The 11,070-nt window shown below is 53.0% G+C and overlaps 1 pseudogene; it reads right to left on the bottom strand.

The window, feature by feature from the left end:
- On the bottom strand, positions 1-7,089 carry LOC138808816 (zinc finger protein 791-like; annotated as a pseudogene).
- Positions 7,090-11,070: the final 3,981 nt, after the last annotated feature.

Here is an 11,070-nt window from a genome sequence, read left to right as displayed (position 1 = left end):
CTACCACTGAGCCACCTTCCCAGCCCCCATGTGAATTCTTATGTGGCCTTGGAAGCTGGTGGGATAGATGAACGCTTTGTCACACTCCTTGCACTCATAGGGCTTCTCTCCAGTGCGTGTTCTCTCGTGGATCTGAACATGATGAGCAATTGAATGCTTTGCCACGCTGTGTACATATGTATGGCTTTTCGCCAGAGCGCCTCCTTTCATAGGTTCGAAATGCACTGAGGAACATAAAGGCTTTCCCACATTCCCCACGTTTGTGAGGTCCATCCCCAGTGTGGGTGATCACGTGTCTCCTGAAAGTTCTCCAGAGAAATGAAGGCTTTCTGTGCTGCTTGCATTCATAGGGTTTTTCTCCCGTGTGATTTCTCTCATGGATTTCCAAGCCAGGGGATAATTGAAAAGTCTTCGCACATTGTTGACATCCGTAGGGTTTCTCTCCGGTGTGGGTTAGCTAGCGCGTGGATTTGAATAGAACTGAGGCAGCTGAAGGCTTTCCCACATTCTCTGCATCCATAGGGCTTCTCTCCCTGGGGGCCCTTGCATGCACTGAAGGCTTTCCCACACTCCTGGCATTCATGGGGTGTCTCACCAGTATGAGTTGTTTTGTGGATCTGAACAGATGCAGAACCCTGGAAGGCTTTGCCACATTGTCGCCATCCATAAGGTTTCTCTCCGGTGGGAATTTGCTCATGGATGCATAGAAAACTGGGCCGAATGAAGGCCTTCCCACACGCCTCACACTTGTAAGGTGTGTCTCCACTGTGTGTGAGCATGTGGGTTGGCACGCTCGTGCAGGAGACAAAGGCTTTCCCACATTCTCCACATCCACAGGGTTTCTCTCCGGTGTGGGTTGGCACGTGGATTTGAATAGAACTGAGACAGCCGAAGGCTTTCCCACACTGCACACTCATAAGGCTTCTCCCCCGCGTGCATCCTTTGGTGAGAGCTGAGCGCCTTGCTGCAGCGCTCACAGCTGGGGCTTCGCCCGGCGTGCGCATGCTCGTGGGTCTGCCAGGGCCGCTGCTGCACAAACGCCTTCCCGCGCTGGCTGTGCTTGTAGGGCTTCTCCCGGTGTGGGCGCTCTCCTGTCTCTGAAAGGACTTGAGGAACTGAAGGCGATCCCACACTCCTTACCTGTGTACGGCTTCTCTCCACACTTAACCCCTGAGATGATCAGGTCCAGGGTGAGATCTGACGGGCCTCCTAAGGGAAGAATGGAGCTTGAAGGCTTTCCCACAGCGGTGGCATTCACATGCTGTCCCTCCCATGCTGTCCTTGGTCACATCTGGGAGTTGACTGCCAGCGCCTCCGCCTCTTTAGTCTCTCTTGGGTACAGTGTTGTGGTAAAAAAAAAAAAATGAGACACGTTCCTAATGCTTGTTTATTATTTGACAAATTTGACAAATATTAGACATTCTTCTTAGAGCTCTTGTAAAGTGGTGTACACCTGTAATCCCAGCAGTAGTATTACGAGGTCCAGGCCAGCCTGGGCCTCACGGTGAACCTCTGTTGTAAACTAAATCTCTCCAAACAACCAATCAAAACCTGATTTGTTGTTGTTTCAGTCCTAGGGCTTGAACTGTTTTTTTTTTTTTTTTTGTCAGTTGTGGGGCTTGAACTCTGGGCCTGGGCGCTGTCCCTCAGCTCTTCAGCTCAAGGTGAGCGCTCTACCACTTGAGCCACAGAGCCACAGTGCTACTTCCAGCTTTTTCTGTTTATGTGGTGCTGAGGAATCGAATCCAGGGCCTCATGCAAGCACTCTACCACTGAGCCACCTTCCCAGCCCTGAACTCAGCTTTGTCCTTTGTCGTCTTTGTGCTCAAGGCTCGCATTCTGCTACTTGAGCCACAGCATCACTTCTGGCTTTTTGCGAGTAATTTACTGGAGATAGAGTCTCAGGGATTTTCTTTCTTGGCTGGCTTTGTACCACGATTTTCAGATCTCAGCCTCTTGAGTAAGATTTCAGGCCAGAGCCATCAGCACCTAGTATGTGTGTGTGTGTGAGAATGTGTGTGTCCTCTCCTCAGATCCATGAGTTGCCAAACACTTACTGTTTTGGTTGCCATGAGTTACCCAAGATCCTCCTGCCTGAGCCCCTCAAGTGCTGGGTTACAGGTGTGCGCTACGATGTTGCCGTCACCTCATCTGCTTTTTGTGTCCGTCTATTCTTATCATTGTATGCAAGAAGCCAGGAAATCCAGTTTGTGATGAAATCTGCCTGACCACATTGTCTTGGGGTCATGGGAAATGCTGAAATTCTCCTGGCTGAATGAACTTTTCTTTTGTCGGTTGTGGGACTTGAACTCTGGGCCTTGAGGCGAGCTCTCCACGATTCTCCCGCCATCACAGGCATCTGGGGCCGCGGCCGGCCGGGTCCGGGTCGCCGCTCAGGGCCGGAATGGGACGGGAAGCGGGGTCCCGGCTACGGCCTCCGACCCGCGCCCACTGCACCCCGTGGGGCCTGAGGGGACGCGGAGAGGCCCGAGCCCGGAGCACGGCTCCCCACCAGAACCCTTCGGGGTCCCGCGTTCACCTGCCTGGTGACTTTCGGATGGGACGCCGCCTGGGTGGACCGTGGCTGAAGCCTAGAGTGATGTAACACGCGCCTTTGTGTAACTTGGCCACGCCCACGGTTCCCTTGGCGACAATGACACAATACGCACTATGGCGTACGTGGCCACGCCCTCCGTTCCCTAGGTGACCGTGAGGCCTCGGTTTCCATTGATTGACAGCTAATAAGATGCTGAGCAGGTCCGGCGCCGGTGGCTCCCGCCTGTCATCCTAGCTACTCAGGAGGATGAGATCTGAGGATCGTGGTTCAAAGCCAGCCCGGGCAGGAAAGTCTGTGAGACTCATCTCCTACGAACCACCAGAAAACTGGAAGTGGCGCTGTGGCTCAAGTGGTAGAACATTCGCCTTGAGCTGAAGAGCTGAGGGACAGCGCCCAGGCCCAGAGTTCAAGACCCACTAGACCAAAAAATAAATAAATGAAACATGCTGAGCAGAATCTGCTTCCATCCTCTTCCTGAGATGTTTCCTTTTCCCCGTCTGAGTATGAGACACCATTGTCTTCCCACAGCTTCTCGAGAACGTGAGAAGACATTTAGGCTTATTTTCTAGATGATGCCACTTCTCCATTCCCCCCCTTTCCCTCCGACAGTCACCTTGATGAAGCCCCAGTGGAGCAAGAGAATTTTCTTTGGTGCTGATTTTCATCTTGAACTCAGGACCTGGGTTCTGTCCCTGAGCCTTTTTTCCCCCTCAAGGCTGGTGCTCTGCCACTTGAGCCACATCTCCACTTCGGCAGGCTCTTTAGTGGTTAACTGGAGATGAGAATCTCATGCACTTTCCTGCCCAGGCTGTTTTTGAATATCCATCCTTGGATTTCAGCCTCTTGAGTCGCTAGGATTACAGACGTGAGCCCCACCAGCGCCAGCTTCATCATTTAGCTTTTCTATATATATATTTGGACACAGGATGTAGTGCAATATGCACATCAGGTCATCTTATCGGTAACTGTCACGGTCATTTGCAGAGTAAAGTGTCCTAAAAGGTAACAGTAATACCACCTAAAACCAGTATGATATTGCATGAATTTCCAGGGAAGACTTGAAAGAATTGTCCAAAATGAGCTGGTGCCGAGGAATGACATACATTCCCTGACAGTCAAATAGGCTTAATCGGAGTTAGCTACAGGACGGTGGCCACTAGCGGGGCTGCCTTCCCTGGATTGGCTCAGGTCACACTAAAGTCACCAGCAGTCCACCTATGCATGGCCTAGTTTCTAGGTCTCCAAGTGTATAGCAGCCTTAGATCGCCACCTAGTGTCAACGGTGCAGAATGAACTAGAGGCTCAACTAAGAGGACAGATAAAATACTCTGTGCAGGTTATATGGGTGTGTGTGTGTGTGGGGGGGGTTGTGGGGAGAAAGAGAAGGGCCTGAGCTTTTACTTTTCTTTCCAAATGTGCTTAATGCTAGAGCTCCACTACTTGAGCCACAACTCCATTTCCAGTTTGTTTGTTTTTGGTGCTTAGTCTTCCTGGGTGGCTTCTAACTGCGATTCTGAGAATCAGCCTTCTAAGTAGCTAGGATGATAGGTTTGAGCCACAGACGACTGATCTCTTCTCCTTTCTCTTCTGTTCTCTTCTCCCTTCCGCCCCAACTGAAGTAGGCATATCTCGAGTTTCGGGGGCCTAGGCCACACAGCCCGGGACAGGCCTTACGCCAGCCCTTCCCCTCGGTCCAGTGGAGCGGGGCCGGATTCACCATTCACCCTCCATTCACCGTGCATCCGTCATGGGTAACTCCAGGTGGAAAAGCCTCGAATGCTCACTCACCTGTGCTGTTCCCCGAGTTCGGTGGAAGCCGAGTCCGACCCAGAATCCTGAGTACAAGTTGTTCGACCGCGAATGTATCTGGGGGCTGAGCCCGAGGCTCCCCTTGGCGCCTCCTGCGGGCTACAGGACGGTTGCTCCGGCAACGGGGGCGGGCCCTAGCGGCTGTCCCTCAGGCCCCACCGGAAGTGGCTGTGGCTGCGTACCGGAAGGAGCGCGGAAGCGCCTCGTGGTTCCCACGGCCATTGTTGCGCATCTCGCCTGACGTCCGAACCGGAGGCGGCCGGGGTGGAGGTGGCCCGCCGTGAGCGCGGGTGCCGTGAGGGGGACGCGGGGCGGCCCGAAGACAGACGCGGTGCGTGTGGGCCTCGGCCCCCTCGGGCCCCCTCAGGTCTCTTCCGGTCCGGGGCGTCGCGGGCGCGGCCTGGCGCTGCCGGAGCCCCAGCGCCCGGGGCCCCCCGGGCTGTGTGGAGGATGGGGGGCGTCTCAGGCGGGGCTGGTGGGGTCCCCGGGCTGTGTGGAGGACGGGGGGCGTCTCAGGCGGGGCTGGTGGGGTCCCCGGACTGTGTGGAGGATGGGGGGCGTCTCAGGCGGGGCCCCCCGGGCTGTGTGGAGGATGGGGGGCGTCTCAGGCGGGGCTCGTGGGTGCCCGGGCTGTGTGGAGGACGGGGGGCGTCTCAGGTGGGGTTCGTGGGGTCCCCGGGCTGTGTGGAGGATGGGGGGCGTCTCAGGTGATTCGTGGGGTCCCCGGGCTGTGTGGAGGATGGGGGGCGTCTCAGGCGGGGTTCGTGGGGTCCCCGGGCTGTGTGGAGGATGGGGGGCGTCTCAGGCGGAGTTCGTGGGGTCCCCGGGCTGTGTGGAGGATGGGGGGCGTCTCAGGCGGGGTTCGTGGGGTCCCCGGGCTGTGTGGAGGATGGGGGGCGTCTCAGGTGGGGTTCGTGGGGTCCCCGGGCTGTGTGGAGGATGGGGGGCGTCTCAGGCGGGGCTCGTGGGGTCCCCGGGCTGTGTGGAGGATGGGGGGCGTCTCAGGCGGGGCTCGTGGGTGCCCGGGCTGTGTGGAGGATGGGGGGCGTCTCAGGCGGGGCTCGTGGGTGCCCGGGCTGTGTGGAGGACGGGGGGCGTCTCAGGTGGGGTTCGTGGGGTCCCCGGGCTGTGTGGAGGATGGGGGGCGTCTCAGGTGATTCGTGGGGTCCCCGGGCTGTGTGGAGGATGGGGGGCGTCTCAGGCGGGGTTCGTGGGGTCCCCGGGCTGTGTGGAGGATGGGGGGCGTCTCAGGCGGAGTTCGTGGGGTCCCCGGGCTGTGTGGAGGATGGGGGGCGTCTCAGGCGGGGTTCGTGGGGTCCCCGGGCTGTGTGGAGGATGGGGGGCGTCTCAGGTGGGGTTCGTGGGGTCCCCGGGCTGTGTGGAGGATGGGGGGCGTCTCAGGCGGGGCTCGTGGGGTCCCCGGGCTGTGTGGAGGATGGGGGGCGTCTCAGGCGGGGCTCGTGGGGTCCCCGGGCTGTGTGGAGGATGGGGGGCGTCTCAGGTGGGGTTCGTGGGGTCCCCGGGCTGTGTGGAGGATGGGGGGCGTCTCAGGTGATTCGTGGGGTCCCCGGGCTGTGTGGAGGATGGGGGGCGTCTCAGGCGGGGTTCGTGGGGTCCCCGGGCTGTGTGGAGGATGGGGGGCGTCTCAGGCGGAGTTCGTGGGGTCCCCGGGCTGTGTGGAGGATGGGGGGCGTCTCAGGCGGGGCTCGTGGGGTCCTCGGGCTGTGTGGAGGATGGGGGGCGTCTCAGGCGGGGCTCGTGGGGTCCCCGGGCTGTGTGGAGGATGGGGGGCGTCTCAGGCGGGGTTCGTGGGGTCCCCGGGCTGTGTGGAGGATGGGGGGCGTCTCAGGTGGGGTTCGTGGGGTCCCCGGGCTGTGTGGAGGATGGGGGGCGTCTCAGGCGGGGCTCGTGGGGTCCCCGGGCTGTGTGGAGGATGGGGGGCGTCTCAGGCGGGGCTCGTGGGGTCCCCGGGCTGTGTGGAGGATGGGGGGCGTCTCAGGCGGGGCTCGTGGGGTCCCCGGGCTGTGTGGAGGATGGGGGGCGTCTCAGGTGGTTCGTGGGGTCCCCGGGCTGTGTGGAGGATGGGGGCGTCTCAGGTGGTTCTTGGGGTCCCCGGGGCTGTGTGGAGGATGGGGGGCGTCTCAGGCGGGGCTCGTGGGGTCCCCGGGCTGTGTGGAGGATGGGGGGCGTCTCAGGTGGGGTTCGTGGGGTCCCCGGGCTGTGTGGAGGATGGGGGGCGTCTCAGGTGATTCGTGGGGTCCCCGGGCTGTGTGGAGGATGGGGGGCGTCTCAGGCGGGGCTCGTGGGGTCCCCGGGCTGTGTGGAGGATGGGGGGCGTCTCAGGCGGGGTTCGTGGGGTCCCCGGGCTGTTCGTTTCCCCCTCACGATTCATATTTTCGGGAGGTGCGGTGTGGGGTGTGACCCTGGCCCAGCCTCTCCCCGTCTGCCGCGGCTTCTTCTTGTATTGGCTCTTTTGACACGGTGAAATAGTGCAGCTTCCCCGGACCGGTGGGACTCTAACCCATAATCGACAAAAGGAGTCACCCACACTCAATAGGGCTAGGAATCAATGGCCACGGTGTCCGACCTCCACTATACCAAGACAGTGAAGAAGAGCAATAAACTCAAATAGCTCAGGGTATTTAAAGGCAAGATCCATGGGGGAAGGAAGTCATTATACTAACCGAGGCCATAAGTGACAAGGCAAAGTCCTTAACCCACATTTTCCCATCAGAGAAGCAAGGTAGTGAAAATGGCAATGACAGTCTCTATAAGCAAAGCAATGTCTCGAAGCAAAAACCACATTGCAAATTTTTTTTTTTTGTCGGTTGTGGGGGCTGAAATCTGGGCCTGGGCGCTGTCCCTCAGCTCTTCAGCTCAAGGCAAGCACCTCACCACTTGAGCCACAGTGCCACTTCTGGCTTTTTTCTGGTTATGGGGTGCTAAGGATCGAAACCAGGGCCACATGCATAGGAGGCAAGCACACTACCACTGAGCCACCCTCCCAACCCTTCCAAATTTCTTATCACAACTAAAAATCAAACCACCTTCCAGGTTTTCTGGCCCTTTCTGAGTTTCACTTTTATTTACCAAACTCTAGTAACTTGGTGTTTAACGCACTAATTTATTTCAAGCATTTATCTTTGGAATTTTTCCTTTTAATGATTATCCTGGAGTTTTTCTCTACAGGGAGATCCTGTCTTCCAAGCGTGGCCCTATTTTTACTTTGCAAATTTCAGTAAATGCTAGACTGCAGTTTGCCCCATTCCTAGGTTCTGTACCTGTTTCTCAGGTTACTTGGGACTTGTTTGTTCCAGTTACATTTCATTCTTCCTGGGTCTAATTAACACTTTAATTTAACATGGTTCTTTTTTTTTTTTTTTTTTTTTGTTGGTCCTGGGGCTTGAACTCTGGGCCTGGGCGCTGTCCCTCAGCTCTTCAGCTCAAGGCGAGCTCTCTACCATTTGAGCTACAGCGCCACTTCCGGTTTTCTGGTGGTTTATTGGAGATAGGAGTCTCACAGTCTCTCCTGCCTGGGCCAGCTTTGAACCACGATCTTCAGATCTCAGCCTCCTGAGTAGCTAGGATTACAGGCGTGAGCCACCAGCGCCCGGCTTAACATGGTTCTTACAAGCGTCTCCCCAGGTATCCCAGGCTGGCCTTGAACTTGAAATCCCTTACGTGAAGGTGCCCAGCATGCAAGGCTCCCTTCAGTCTCCTTTCTATGATGGAAAATGAATTGCTGTTTCTTCAGACCTTCCCCCATCTCTAGTCTGTGGTCTCCAGCTTGTTTTCCTTATCTCATCTTTGGACTATATTCCCAAGGATGGTCCCAAATGGTCTCCCAATCTACATTGTTCCATTGTTCTGAGTTATTATATGTCCTTGTGCTTTAGAGTCTAGGCAGGAAATGGCAGAGCTATCAAGGTTGTAGCTTGAACTCTTGTTCTGGTCGCTGTCCCTGAGTTCCTTTTGCTCAAAGCTGGTGCTCTGCCACTTGAACCACAGCTCCACTTCCAGCTTTTTCTGTGGTGATTAATTGGGATAAGAGTCTCATAGAGTTCTCCACCTGGGCTGGTTTCCAACCATGATCCTCAGATCTCAGTGGCTTGAGTAGCTAGGATTACAGATGTGAACCACTGATTCTCAGCTCTTTGTGTCTCTTTGGAGACACAATTTCATGTGCTTTTCTAGGTTTTGGCTGGCCTCAAGACTGCAATTCTGAGTCAAGTCTTTTGAGTGGCTAGGATTACAGGCATGTGCCACTGGTGCCCAGCTATGTTATGAAATTTTAAAACAGGGAAAGAGAACAAATAAGCACAACTTTAAATTGAATTACATGAGCAAAATTTCACCAGAAATATATACTTCAATGTAACAAGATGTTTAAAATTTGTCAAATAGTACTGAGTTTGGGAACAGTACTAAGAAACAGCGCATATGCATGTTGCTGTTTTGGTAATATCTCTGTGGAAACCATGTTTCAGTATCATTGATCCATTTACTTTCAGTCTTAATATGAACAAGAAGTTTTCTGATGGAATAAAAGCAAATGAATGTACAGTGTGTGGGAATTGTTTTCATGTGTCATTCATCCTTTAATAGGCAGACCTTTTCTCTTAACTCTTGCTAGCCAGATGACTATGAGGAATATGGAGAAAGCTATATAGATACAAACAATGTGGGAAAACCTTCATTACTCTCACATAAGCACCCTGCAATGTAAATGGACCTTATTAATGTAAGGTGTATTTGAAAGCTTCTGAATTTCCCAGTTCATTTCAAATAGGTTAACAAACAAAATGACATTGCAGAAAAGTCCTGTGAATGCAGACAAAATGAAAAGGTCCTTGCTTGTCTTAGTTCCTTTCAAATACGTGGCAGAGAGGCAGGGAAGGTAGCTCAGTGGTAGAGTGCTTGCCTTGCATGCATGAGGCCGTGGGTTCGATTCCTCAGCACCACATGAGCAGAAAAAAAGCTAGAAGTGGCACTGTGGCTCAAGTGGTAGAGCCCCTGCCTTGAGCTGAAGAGCTGAGGGGCAGGGCCCACGCCCAGAGTTCAGACCTCACAGCTGACAAAAAAACCGAAACAAAAAAAGTGGCAGAACCTACATGGTAGAAAAATGTTCTCACTGTAAACATTGTGGAAAAGCTTGCTTCCAGGGATGCCTGGAAGGCATGAAAGAACTCTATGGAAGGAAAGCCCTATGGACATAAACTGATAATGCCTTGAGATCTCTCAGTTACCTTCTGGTCTGTGACATCATAGTGAAGAAAAGTGCTATGAATGAAAACAATGATAGGAAAAAACACTACACTGGAGAAACACTAATATGAGCAAAGTAAGAAAGCCTTCAAAGGTCTCAGATACCTTCAAGTGCAGAAAGGAACACATAGTGAAAAGAAGTTCTTATGTATATAAACTGGTGAAACAGTTAAAACAATTTACTTCAGTCACAAGAAGCTCATTGGAACAAACACCCTATGTGTGCAAGTGATGTGGGAAAGTCTTCAGTCTCTGTTACCTTCAAGGACATGAAAGAACTCAAAGCAAAACCCTGGGAATGTGAACAAGGTGCAAAGTCCTTCATTTATCCTTGTCTTTTCAAATGCATGAAGAATCATACTGATAAGCAATGTGATAAATTCAGACTCTACACCTTCCTTCAATGACTTGAAACTATTCACATCGGAGAGAAACCTTATGAATGTAAATATTGTGGGAAAGTCTTCAGGCATCACGGTTCCATTGGCGTACATGAAAGAATTCTAGCTGGAGAAAAGCCCCATACATGTAAACAATGTAGGAAGCCTTCAGTGGCCACAGTTTGCTTGGAAGACAGGAAAAGTCATGCTGGAGAAATTCTGTGAACATAATGATCAATCCTTTCAAGTCCATATGTATTATGTGTACTTAAAAAATATGAAACATATATGAGGTTAGCAAATCATGATTAAAAAAGGACAAATGGAAATAAAATCCCTACTATGATTGAAAAACTATTATACATCTACCAACTCACTACAAAACAGCCTGAAAGTTCAGTATATTGCCATAGGAAATTGAAAAGTATATATATATATAGATATATATCTATATATATCTACCAAGTCAGTGCTTGAATTCTGAAGGCCATAGTAGAGAGAGACTACAGAAATACTATCAGCATAGCAGAAGGCAAATGTGTAAATAGAAATGTTCACCTAGCTTACAAATCATAATCAGCATATTTGAAGAACGAAAATTGTTTTTTGTTGGTCTGGGGGCTTGAACTTGAGCCCAGAATACTGTCCTTGAGGGTGCCACCCCCTCCCCCCCAAGTGGCTCACACCTGTAATCCTGGCTACTCAGGAGGCTTAGCTCTGAGGATCATGATTTGGAGCCAGTAAAAGCAAAGATAGTCCATGAGACACTTACACAAAAGCTCAAGGACAGCCAGGTGCCAGTGGCTCATGCCTGTCATCCCAGCTACTCAGGAGGCTGAGATCTGAGGATCATGGTTCAAAGCCAGCCTGGACAGGAAATTCTGAGAGACTCATCTCCAAGTGGCACTGTGGAAGTGGTAGAGCGCTAGCCTTGAGCTGAAGAGCTGGGGGACAACGCCCCAGCCCCAGAGTTCAAGCTCCACAACCAACAACAACAAAAATGAGGGGAGGGAGCAGGTTTTGAAGACTAGGCATGGGTATGAGGATGAGGAGGTGGCT

Source organism: Dipodomys merriami, unplaced genomic scaffold, assembly GCF_024711535.1.
Source record: "Dipodomys merriami isolate MVZ:Mamm:240054 unplaced genomic scaffold, mDipMer1.0.p SCAF_477, whole genome shotgun sequence".
Taxonomy (NCBI): Eukaryota; Metazoa; Chordata; class Mammalia; order Rodentia; family Heteromyidae; genus Dipodomys; species Dipodomys merriami.
The sequence above is the reverse complement of the archived record's forward strand: the minus strand, read 5'-3'. Positions and strand labels throughout refer to the sequence as shown.